This window comes from Benincasa hispida, chromosome 9 (genome assembly GCF_027475165.1).
Source record: "Benincasa hispida cultivar pf3 chromosome 9, pf3_genome.v1.1, whole genome shotgun sequence".
Lineage (NCBI taxonomy): Eukaryota > Viridiplantae > Streptophyta > Magnoliopsida > Cucurbitales > Cucurbitaceae > Benincasa > Benincasa hispida.
In genome coordinates, this window is record NC_143486.1 from 24,223,733 (window position 1) to 24,237,473 (window position 13,741).

At 30.1% G+C, this 13,741-nt stretch overlaps 1 non-coding gene across 1 annotated transcript; it reads right to left on the reverse strand.

Annotated features, from left to right (window-relative positions):
- Positions 1-9,084: 9,084 nt before the first annotated feature.
- On the reverse strand, positions 9,085-9,166 carry TRNAS-UGA (transfer RNA serine (anticodon UGA)). Its single transcript has one exon. It is a non-coding gene; the product is annotated as a tRNA-Ser (tRNA).
- Positions 9,167-13,741: the final 4,575 nt, after the last annotated feature.

Here is a 13,741-nt window from a genome sequence, read left to right on the forward strand (position 1 = left end):
CACTTGGCACTAGTTTATCTCATGAAAATTTTGTTAGAAACAAACAAATATATACCTCAGTTCAGAGATCTTAAAGATTGATGAAATTATGTAGAGTTATGAGAATTTAGGAATAAAGGTATTTAAATGTTTAAGTCAAGGAATAAAATTGTCTAGATAAGAATTCATTAAGGATTAGTGTTTTTTTTTTTTTTTTTGAGTAGTGCAATTGATGTTAGTATAAATAAATTTCATCACAGGTCATGTACTCAAGTATGAGGTTAAAAGTTGTTTTATGGATAAGAAGGAGAAAAAAAAAAGAGACTATGGATTTATCAAAGGTTCTGAGATATTAAAACCAAACATTTTGAGAGGAATTTTGGAAAGGATTAATAGGTCATAATCACTTTGGTAATACTACGACTTGATGGACTAGGTAAAGTATGTGTAGTGATATGAAGGATTCTTTTGGAATATCTAGCTTAGTTAATGTCATTAAAGGAAGCCAAAATAGTTTGGACATGAGTTTAGACTTAAAGGGGATAAAGCAAGGTGTTATTTTTTTGGGTTGAAGGATTATTTTAGTGTACCTAGATTAATTAAATCCATAGCCTTATTGTGATGAGGAGATCAAAGTTGGACAAATTTGAACAAACGAAAGTCTTTTGGAGTTTAAAGGCATGAAAATTGGCAAAGGAGAATTCTACAAGATGAAAATTCTTAGTGAGAAAGATAAGACTTATGGAGGAGTTAAGTAAAATATATTTTAGTAAAGAGATTATGTTCCACTTGGAAAGTGGAAAAAAAAGTATCCAAGAAAGTTTACTCTTTTGGAAAGAGAGATGAATTTAACGTGTTCAAAACTCCTAGTTAAGTACGGTTTGGAGGCATGATATGAGGGGTTACAAGGAATTTTTTTTGGTGTAAAAGAAAAATATCTCATTATCATGTGGAACTTTAGGAGAATATGAGTTGGATGGAAAGATATCTTACATAGGTGATCTATATGGAACTTTGTTTTAACACAAGAATCTGTTACGAAATAAAAGGTTGAGAAGGGATAAGCTAAAATGGAGTTACTAGTAATAGTAGATATTCAATAACTATTGACATGGTATGTTGAGGCTTCATTAGTTAAGAGGTAAACCATTGGGGGCATTAGTAAGATATAAGGGGTTTTGACGTAGTATGCAAGTTCGAAACATGAACTAGCAAGACCATCAATTTGATTGAAAAATGAAATTAATCCAGCTCAAGATAGATAAAAAAGGTATATGCACAAAAGTAAGTAAATTGGATCTTCCAATATCACCATTGGCATAAGGGATAGACTAGTAATAAAGTTGAGTTGATAACAAGAAGTTGCTATAGGTAGGTTTAGAGCAGTACAGGATAGTATGTTTTCCCTTGCATGGGCAATGAGTTAACTAGCTCTAGGGAGTATGAGTAATTCAAGCTATGACTTATGAATCAATAATTTTTTATCGTAAAAACTAACTTCAAGGATCAATTACGGTTATTACGAGGTTATGGAAATGTGTTAGCAATTGACTGATGCTTTAGCATCCAGGGACTTCAAAACCTCATTTTCAAAGGGAATTTTAGACTCATCCGCAACAGGGTCTAAGTAATGATATGTGATTGTTTTAAAGCCAAAGAATAATATGAGGATTGGCTCAATAAAGTTTTATAGCCCATGACAGTATAGAGACTCATGATGAGTTTCTCATGAATGTGAGACTTAATTAGACAGAGTTATTCTCAGACATGTAGACTCTAAGAAAGACATCATAGTCGGCACTTTTAGAGTAGAAGCAGTTTTCAGTTGATCAGATTTGTTCTGGTACGTATCTTCAAAAGATGCATTATATAGCATGACCAATTTTCTCCACTACACATATGAAGTTTTCCCTGTGACAGAATGGTAAGCTCAAATATATGTTTTTAGTGGATGTGACTTTCTTAAGCTCACGACAATTTTCATAGTTCTCAGCTTGAGCGTGTTCAAGTATTGTTGGTTTTCAGCATCTTAAGTTTCATAGTTATATATGGAAGGGGTTATCACCCTCTTTTGATACTAGTTTCAGCTATGTCAAATAGTGACTCTTGTTTTACATCTAGTTTTTGGAAGAGTCTCCAGTTAGCATTGAGTACCCGATTGGATTTTAATACATTTTTTCACCCATAGACTGATGGTTAGAAAGAACGTTTGAACCAGACATTATTGAATATGTTGTGCACTTGTGGGTTAGAGTTTTCAAGGAGTTGAGACTCTCACTTACATTTGATGGAATTAGCATAATAACAGTATTTGGCTACCATTGGCATGTCGTCATTTGAAGCCCTCTATGGGAAGAGCTGCAGGACTCTTATGAGTTGGGATGAGGTAGAAGAGAGGAAATTGCTAGGACTTGAGCTAGTGCAAGCCATGAATGGGGCAACACAGAAGATCAAGGCTCGTATGCAAACAGCTCAGAGCAGACAGAAAAGCTACGTCGATGTGAGACGTATAGACCTTGAATTTGAGACTAGTGATAAAGTGTTCTTAAAGGTGGAACCTATGAAGGGTGTTTTGAGGTTTGGAAGGAAAGGGAAGCTGAGCCCGAGGTTCATTGGACCTTTCAAGGTCTTGGAGCGAACTAGTCCCGTAGCTTACTGATTGGCATTGCCTCCATCACTTTCTTCAATTCATCATGTTATCCATGTTTCGATGCTGAAAAAGTATGTGACAGATCTGTCCCATGTAGTTGACTTTGAGCCATTGTAGTTGAATGGCAACTTGAGCTACAAGGAAAAACCTGTAGAAATTCTCGCCAGACAGGTAAAGACATTGCACAGAAGGGAGATAACATTTGTGAAAGTCTTGTGACAAAATCAACAGTTCAAGGAGATTACCTGGGAGCGAGAGGATGAGATGAGGGTTCAATACCCGGAGCTTTTTTAGGAATGAACTTTCGAGGACAAAAGTATTTTAAGGAGGGAAAAATATGACATCCCGAAATTTTTTTCGTAACGTAATTTCAATATTTTGTAGTATTTGATATTATTTTTGAATTTTAAAAATTTAATTGGATTACTGAAATTCAATTATTGAGAAAGGGATGTTTCAATTTAATTGTTTAATCAGAGAAAAATTGTCGGAATTGGACTTTATGTCACACAAGTTTAATTTGAAATTAATGTCAAGAATTAATTACATTTTGGAAGGGGTTATGTCACACAAATTTAATTTGAAATTAATGTCAATAATTAATTTCATGTTGGAATGAAGGGGTGTTTCAATTTAATGGTTTAATCAGATGGAAGTTATGAAGATTGGACTTTTAATGTTACACAAATTAAATTTGAAATTAATGTCAAAAATTAATTTCATTTTGGAAGGAAGGGGTGTTTAAATTTAATGGTTTAATCGGAGGGAAGTTATGAAGATTTTGGAGATTGGAATCTTGAGGGTGGTTGTTGCTAAGGATTCGTTGGGGTATTAAATTCAAAGATTGATTATTGAAGATTGCCGCTTGGATTGATATTTGAATCTAGTATCGAGGTAAGTAATCTTACTACTGGAACTACCCTAGTACCCAACAATGATAATTATGATTTATTGAGGTTTATTAGTTAGCATGATATTTATGTTGGCCTTCATTGACTGAGGTTTGAAATGACTGGAGTCAGATATTGTGTTTCCTTTGGAATTCACCAGATTGTGTTTCCTTCGGGATCCACCAGATATTGTGTTTTCTTCAGGATTCACCGATTGTGTTTCCTTTGGGATCCACCAGATTGTGTTTCCTTCAAAATGCACCAGGGGTTGTGTTTCCTTCGGGATTCACCAGGGGTTGTGTTTCTTTCGGGATTCACCATGGGTTGTGTTTCCTTCGGGATTCACCAGGGTTGTGTTTCCTTCGGGATTCACCAGAGGTAGTGGGCATACTTAACTACAGTAGGATAAAAATCAGTTTTTCATGTATCTATGTGTCCCATGAGGACTAGAAAAGTTTATATGTTCTACTAGAGGTAGACATCTAGAGGACATAGATGCCTAGCCTGACCTCAGTAGTGGGGTTACTTACTGAGTATTTCATACTCATTCTTTCTCATGTTGTTGTTTCAGGTAAAGGTAGAGGTGCATCGGCGATTGACAAGCAGAATTCATGATCGAGCCACTAGAACCAGTTTTATGTTTCCGCTCATGATATTTGGATTTCTTTTGATGTTTTTTTTCAACTTTCAATTTTGCTGTTTGAAACTTACTATTCATAATTATTTTCAGACTTGTTATTATCATTTATGATTTATGGGTACCCCATTATTTGTTTTTAATATTTGAATTTAATGAAGGACTTTTGAACTTACCTTATTTATTTAGCATTTATTTCTCCATAAATGTGTGTCGTTTTAAGTTCCATGCATACATGTATTTAGTAACGACCTAACTTAAATTCTAGGGGGTCGGGTCGTTACAATAATCCTCTCTCAAAGAAAACTTCCTCTCAAGAAAATCTCCCTCTCCCAAAAATATTCAAAGCCCACAACTCCTAAGATTCTCATGCTACCCTAAGGAGAATAAAAAAGGCTCTTTTTGTGGTGGTGTCCACTTTGAGTTGAAGTTTTTTGTATTAATCAATCAAAGGGTTCGTGATCGGTTCGAAGAGGAATTTCTTGAAGATAAATTGTCTTCAAGAGTTTTGTATCTCCATGTTGTAGTGTTGGTTAAAATGCATAATGTTGTTCTTTGGAATTTTAATTCTCTGTGAAATTGCAAATTGAGAAACGATCTCACTTCCGTCTGAGGTTTTTCTCAAACCTTCATGTGGTGTCAAAGTCGGTTCTTGATTCCCAATTTATAATTTTCTAAATTAAAATTTGTTTAATGGTGGGTTGCACTACTGTACTGATTTCATGAATGATGAATGGTATTTATTTGTAATTTTGGATGTTTCGGGATTGGACTGTATAGTTTGTCCTACTTTCTTTACAATTTTGGTTTGTAAGGGCCTCGTATTTTGGGCATTTAATTGCAATAGAGTCTGTAATTTTATTGTCATGTGTCATTTGTGTCTCTTCCAGCGTTTTTCTGGAGATAACGAGGCCTAAAACAAAGTAGAAATGATGGTGATCGCTTTTGTATAGTAGGCGACTATACAGTAGCGCCATGACGCTACAATGCAGCGAACAGAAGAAAATTTTGTAGCGTCGTGATGCTAGGGCACGATGTCCTGACACTCTGAAACGGAAAGGAGGCACGATTTAGTGACTAGTTCGCTGGCGGTTCGAGTTTTTGGCAGTTCGGTTTACGCGGTTCAAGACCCAGTTCATCTGTTTTGGACCGGTTTAGATATTATTTTGATGTAATAGTTAGTTTTCTAATTAATTAAATGAATATAAAGCTATATTAATTTAATTAATTGTTTAGGAGTTCAATCTGGGTCTAATAATTGTTCTTTAAATTATGCATTTGATGTATGGTTTAATTTATTTAATTATATGCCGTAATGTATGTCATATAGTGAAAACCCACCATAAGTTATGAATTTTTTAATGCATCATGTATATTATAAAGTTATAATATAGTTGCATGATGTAATTTTATAGTATGCTCGGGCATCATATAATATAAATGTTATAATATACATGCATTATTGACATTATCATGCATAATTTATATTATAAATATTACAATATATAGTAGTATTTGGATGAATGTCGTTAATATTTTCATTACTTTAGTATATAATTGTTATGTATGTTGAGTAATGAAATGGAAATTGCATGAAGCATGTCATTACTTTGAGTAATTTTATAATGGTTATAATTTTTTCTAAGTATGATATAGAATATAATTTATGGCTTTAATTTATTTCATTTATTTTATAATTATTATAATTAAATGAAATTAGACATTAAAATCAATAATACAGAGTTGTATGCAAACTTAGGTTAAAATCATAAATAGTTTAAAATATGATTGACTTAGACCTAAGTTCACAATATTTCTAATATGATTAGAAATTAGTTTAATCTTTTTAATCAGTTTAATTGGATTAAATTGGTTTTAATAAAAGATTAAAATGGTAGCAAATAGAGATGTCCACGGGGCGAGGCGAGGATGGGGAAGCCCTCACTTCCCCTTCCCCACCCCCTATTTCATTCCTTGTCCCCGCGAATTTCCCCCCATCGTTTTTTCTAACAATTTTTTTTTCAATTAAATATATATTTTTGACACTTCCTTAAATATATCCAATACAACTTTTGTTTAAATAAAATATTATCAATTTTGGTAATAAAAAAAAATAATACACATTCAATTTAAAAAGATATTGTAATGACCTAACCTCCTAGGACTCAAGCTAGGCCGTTACTAAACACATACATGCATGAAACTTAAAACGACACCCCTTTATAGTGAAATAAATGCTAAATAAATAAGGTAAATTTAAAAGACCTCCATTAAATTCAAATATTAAAATCAAATGATAGAGTACCATAAATCATAAATGATAATAAATAGGTCTGAAAACAAATCTTAACAATAAGTTTCAAACATCAAAATTGAAAGTTGAAAAAAAAAAAACATGAAAAGAAATCTAAATATCATGAGTGGAAGCATAAAATCGGTCCCTAGTGACTCGATATGGATTTCGCTTATCATTTACCGAAGTGTCCTTACTGTTACCTGAAACATCAACATAAGAAAGAATGAGTATAAAATATTCAATAAGTAACTGTTCGTACGAGGTTTCCGGAGAAACGTGTTTCGTGGAGTTGAACTTGAGTTGGTGTTGATGTTGGAGTTGATTTAATGCAATGTGGTTCGATCTCTAATATTTGATCCTCTGATTCTCTCTTAGTTGGGTGAATATGCTTGACTTGGAGAAGGAAAGCACCGAACATCCTTGAAGTAGAAGTCTTGAAAGCTTGGAGAAGTCTTGGAAGAGTATTTGTGTCTTCAAAGGTCTGAAAGCTTGGAGAAGTCTTGGAAGAGTATTTGTGTCTTCAAAGGTCTTCTGCCTTATAGGAGTGCAGCTTCAGGAGTCTTGGAAGCTACAGGAGTCTTTAGAGTCCTCTGCTTATTAGCGAATTCTCTCTGGGTCTTCTGAGTGTAGAAAATGCTGCCCTTACAAATGAAGAGAACTTCTCTATTTATAGAGTTTTCAGGTGGGCTTCGTGGGCTTGGTTGGTCCATGGGCCTGACCCTTGGGCCCAATTAGTTGGTTTTGGGCCTGATTTGGAATTCGGGTCCAATTCAACTTTTTTGTAGTTTGGACTTTAAGCCTAAATAATAATATCAAATTGAATTTGATCTCATCTGATTCATCCGTGTGACATCATCGAAACGTGTCTTCAATTCAATTCGGGACATGTGTCAACTTCTAATTGGACCTAAAGGCAATGATTTAGAAATTCGTCGTTAATTTAGCAAACGAGTGACTTGTGATTGGTCCAAAATTTCTCATTCAACAGTAACCCCACTACTGGGGTCAGGCTAGACATATATGTCCTCTAGATGCCTACCTCTAGAGTTCCTCCATATAACTCCTTGTCAAACTTCTCCCTTCTTCCCTATGATGGCATGGTCTTCCACAATACATAGCATAGTTTACATATTTAGTCAAAATTTTATCCTTTAGTCTTCTAGTATGCGTCCACCCTAACGCTCAAGGAATCTTGTCAAAGTCCGGGTGTTACAAATAATATTTAATTAATTAATCTAATGAAATAATGAAATATCTTATATTTCAAATTTAAGGACAATTATGAAATATTATGCTTCAAGAGGATTTTCCATGTAAAAATTCCTAAAAGAAAGACTTGTTTTTGGGTCCTTTTGTTGATGAAGATGGTGTCAGCATGAGAGGAAAAGTACCTTCATACCCTCACATTCTACAATTTTTTACCAACGTTTTCTCAATATTTTTACCAACTTTTTTTTAATCTACTTCTATCGAAATTGAATAAGAAATTTTGAAACGAAATGTTTGTCCACGATTTCAGTTATTCTTTTTTTTAAAAAAATTTACTGTTACACATTTGCGATTACAGTTATTCCCCAAAGGTTGACATTCTTTGCTTTGTTTTTTTTTTAAATTTTTTTTTTTATTTAAGTGTTTTTTGTTTGGTTCCATAAAAAAACAAAAAAATTATATAGATCTATGGGATCTTTTTAAATATAAAAAAATATTTATATTTATATTTTATAGTAAAAAATTCCAAAAATATAAAGTACTTTTGGAAGTTTTTGTTATAAAGTGTAATTATTTTTGGAATTTTTCTATTTATAAGAATTTTCCTAATTTTTTTTTATACTAGGATTGGTGAAAAATATTTTTGGACCAAAATACCAATTTAAAAAATCCATTAATTATAAGTATATCATTCATTCCCTTCTTTTATTATTTATTACCTCATGGTGGGTAGTTGTTTCGATTAGACTAATTTAATCATTAAAATTAGATTAAATTATAATATTAGTATATATCTCTAAACTTTCATCCTCTCATTTTAAAATTATTTTTTATTTTTCATAAACATTTCAAAAGTAGAATTTTATTACCATGTTAGATGACAATTGAGATTAACAATGTAGACGACTTGAAAACAAAAAATGGAATTATCTTATCATTTTAAATTTCAATTTCTATTCAACGTAGATCTCTACTCTTAAAGAATCGTCTTTAAAACTAAATAATCGAAAATCAAACCCAAAAATCAATTTTCTATCCTATCCATGTTTTAGCCATTTTCATTAGGTTCATTTTAATCTAGTCATTTCCCACTATTTTTCATTATATTATGATAATAAATTTAGATATACTTCTGCTTCTATATAAATCAATCTTTAAATTCAACATGAAAAAATGTTCTATCTTACTTAATAAATTATAATGAATCTCAATTATAATGTTAACTTCTTAATATGTATATAACAATTAAAGAAAATTCAATGAAACATTTTAAGTATAAAAAAAATTGAAACTCAGTTTTCGATTTTTTTATATAATTTAAAACAGTATTTTCAAGAATTACTTTTGAGGGGAAAAAATAGAAATTGAGGGAGATTTTTTTTCAAAAAAAAAAAAAAAAAGAAAAAAAAAAGAAAGATAAAAACGTCGACAGCAGGGTTCGAACCTGCGCGGGCGAAGCCCAACAGATTTCAAGTCTGTCTCCTTAACCACTCGGACATATCGACTTTGATGCAAAAAATACAAAATTTAATAATAATTTCTCTTATGTTTCCATAATATTTTATTTTATTCATACTTTACTAACACAAATATTTAAGGTAAAACTATTTGTTTAAAAAAAAAAAAACCTATTTATTTATCATTGCTTTACGATCGATTTTGTCTCTCATATTCTCGAGTTAAAACACTTTTACTCTCTAAAATATCATGAAAAAAACCATTTAACTCTCTAAACTTTAGTTAATAACGATTTAGTTCAATTTTTAAAATTTTTAATAGTTTAATCCCTTAACTTTAATTAGTAGCATTTTAATCTTTATACTTTATAATTTGTTATTATATAATAAAAATTGACATCTAATTTTGATAAGACTTTTCATAATAAAGACTAAATTATTATAATTATCAAAATATAGAGACTAAATTGTTACTTTCATAAAAGTTTAGAGACAAATAATTTTTAACCTATATTTTATTTTGACACTAAATTTACGTTAATATATTAAATTTTATATAAAAACTTATCTTATTATCATTTATTACTTTTGTTAATTTTTTAAAAATCAACTTCAAGGAAAAATATGCATACCAATTACCAAAACTACTAATAAGGTACGGTGTTATATATATATATATATATATATATATATTTGGTAATATTAATTTTTGTTAATGGTTTAACATAAAAGGTATATATATATTAAATGTTCAACGCAATTTCAACTTTTTTTTTTTAAAGAATAAATTTCAACTACATAGAAATACTGGTACATCAGATACATAAAATAAATGCTAACTTTCTATTAAATATTTTACACAATGTTTTTCTTTAATCCTATTTTCGCCCTTCAATTTTATGATTTATTTTATTTTAACCCTTTAACTTTTAAAATATGTATGTTTGTTTCTATACTTTTAAATTAACAAATGAAGGTGCCCATGAAAATTTGAAGTACCAAATAATTATGTAATTATGTATGGAAGTCTAAGAATTACAATAAACTAATTTGACCGAAATAAATTTAGTTTTATCCTTACTATTATTAATTTAATTGAATTAACAGTTCACCTTTTAACTTGGATATTTATGTATATTTGATCTTTGAATCTTTAATTTTGTGCTTAATATATTTTTAATTTTAAAATATTTAATAGATTTTTTAACTTTTAAAATTATTTCTAGTGAAAATTCAAAGGTAAAAACTTAAAAGTTTACAAGTCTTTCTAACTTAAACCAATTAAACCAATCACATACTCATACAACTTTAAATTTTGTGGTTAAATTACAAATTTTCTAACTTGACTTATTTCTAACTTTATCAAGTAGGTCTTTCAAATGTCCGAATTTAAATAATGTATTGTCAATCAATCTTACCTCTAGTCTATATAGTTAGTTTGTTGTTGATTTTTTCATAAAAAAAAAAAGAATATTATATACCTATGAGACTTTTCATTATAAATTTTGAAAACATATTCACATTGTTTACTATCTTGCATGAAAATTATTATTATCATATTTCTTAAAATAATAATAATTATTTAACTAATTTCAATAAAAAAATAGTTTTAAAGGATTTAATTTAAAATTTATGGAAATGGATACAATAAGATCAAACATTAAAATTAAACATGTCCCAAAGTATAGGGACCAAGATAGTATTATTCATAATTTATATGTACACTTGGTCCAAAGTAACAAGAATAAAAATGAACCTCTAAGAGTACATTATTAAAATTGAACAATATCTCAAAATGATATTTTTATTAATTTATAAACACATTTGGTCTAAAATGATTCCATAGTTTACACATGTAACACCCCACACATTTTTTAGTAATAATGTAATTTCAGTAACTTTATTATTTGGAATTTCAGTAATTGTTATTAGTTGGAGGGCATTTTTGGAATTTAAGTGTAAGTGCGGGAATTTAATTGTTGGTGTGAAATTATTCAATTGGAAATTAATGACAAGAATTAATTTTCTTTTGAAACGGAAAGGAATTTAATAGTATAAAACGGAATTAAATATAATTATATTTATTTCATTTTTTGTTTTATTATTATTATTATTATTGTTGTTGTTGTTTTTTTTTTATAAAAAGTCAAACCCCACCTCCCTTTTCTTCCTCACGTTCGTGAGCCCGTCCGACGCCGCCCAAAGTCGCCGCGTCAGTTTCTTCTTCATGACCTCCGTCCACCACTGCTCAAGCGTCGTTCTCTTTTGCCGTCACTGGATCTATTGATTTGGGTAAGATTTCTGCCGTTTGGGTTTGTTTTCGGTTGATTCTTGAATATTCATTTACTTTTGGCATCAATTGGTTGATACCCATTGTGTTTCAACTTTGGATTCAAGTTTGTGAAGGTATTGAGGTTTTGTTCAGTGAAGTTGGAGTTTGTTTTAGCGAGTTTTGGTAAGTTCTATGCTTTGACTACACTCTTGCGGATTAATTTTGGTTATTGAGAAATTTTGGTAAAGTCATTTGGAAGTGATTTTTGACAAAGCTACATATGGATAATTTATTTGAGATATTGGTAGTGAAGTATGTATTTGATTCAAGTTTTAATCATGTAAGCCTAATTTCAAATTATGATTAGGGGGTTGATTCAAGAATTTCATTCAAGATGAAGAAGAGTTTGGTTTGCTAATTATTTGAGCTTGAAATTGGAGGTTTGGAAGGTGAATTCAAATTGGACCACACCATAGGCAAGGTTATCTGAAAATATTTTATAATATTTGGGGTGTTTGGAATTTGGCCTTAACTATTAATTTTAAAGCTTGGTTTATGTTTAGGCTTGATTAAGGATTCAAGAATTTCACAAAGATTCAATTGCTTTTTGGTTTGACCTAATATCAAGGTAAGTAATTTTACTACTGGAACTGCCCACGGGCCAAACATTAGATGTATGCTAGCATGTTAAATGAAGGTTATGACAGAATGACAACATGAAAGATTGATAGTATAACATGATTAAAGTATGTTCTATTATGAGATTCGATTTATTTATTTATGCATATAGACACTTGAATGCTAGTATGAGATGGTATGTGCTTTCATGGTTGTAATTGATCTGATGATATTGAGGTATACATGTATGTTGTAGAACCATGATGTTGAGGTATATGTGTATGTTGTAGAGCCATGATGTTGAGGTTTATATGTATGTCATAGATTCGTACAATGATGATTATGATGTTGAGATTGTGCAAATGTCCTTACTGATTAGTTAGATGCCCATTAGATTTTGTGTTTCCTTCGGGATTCATTAGTTTGTGTCTCCTTAGGGATTCACTAGATGTAGTGGGCATACTTAACTACAGTAGGATATGACTCAGTCTCCTTCTTGTTTCATGTGCATATGTGTCTCATGAGAACTAGAGCAGTTTATATGTTTCACCAGAGGTGGGTATCTAGAAGATATAGATGCCCAACCTGACCCCAGTAGTGGGGTTACTTACTGAGTATTTCATACTCATTCTTTCTCATGTTGTTGTTTCAGGTAAGGGTAGAGATGTACCGGCGATGGACAAGTAGAATTCGTGATCGAGTCACTGGAACTAGTTTTTACACTTCCGCATCATGAGATTTAAAATTCTTTTCATGTTTCTCTTAATTTTTAGTTTTAGTGTTTAAAACTTACTTTTAAGAATAGTTTTTCAGACTTATTTATTGACCTTTATGATTTATGGGTACTCTACTATTGTTTTAGTGTTTGAATTTAATGAAAGTTTTTTGAACTTACTTTATTTAATTAGCATTTATTTCGCCATAAACAAGTGTCGTTTTGAGTTCCATGCATGTATGTATTTAGTAACGGCCTAACTTAAGTCTTAGAGGGTCGGGTTGTTACAACATACATATAAAACCATTAACCATAGTTTACATGCATACATATAAAACCATTAAATTTAATAAGATCAAATATTTAAATATTAAAGTTCAACTAAGTGGATATCTTGACGAAATATCCTTCAAAAAAAAAAAAAAAAAAGCAACAAATAAAATTTATGAATAGAAAAATAACCAAAATCTATGAGGATTAAATTACAAGTTTAATTCTCAAAAGTTTCAAGTTATTTAATTTTTAAACTAGAAAAAACTATTCAATAATTTTTCGATTTTCAAGTCTATCAAAAGATGTTTGGTCCCCAACTTCTTTTCTTCCTTTATTTTATATATTTATAAAAAATTACACCTTACTATTCTTATACATCAACTCTAGATTTCATCGACTTATTCCATGTTTTTTAAAATTCAATATAAAGTTAGTATAAAAACCTACCCGATAAAATTTGATGTTATATCCAATGTTTAAAATAATATAGATATTGACGTAAATATCGAAGTCTTAATTTTACGAAAATTTTGATGAAAATATCGATAAAATTTTGATTTCAATGGATATTTATGAAAAAAAATATAAATCAAAAAATCAATAAATCAAAAAATAAATTTAAATTAATAAATAAATATTTTAAGATTTCTAAACGAATTGACATGTATATTATTTATATTATATTAACCTGAGTGATATTTTATTATTTAATTATCATATCAATATCACACTATGAAAATACGTA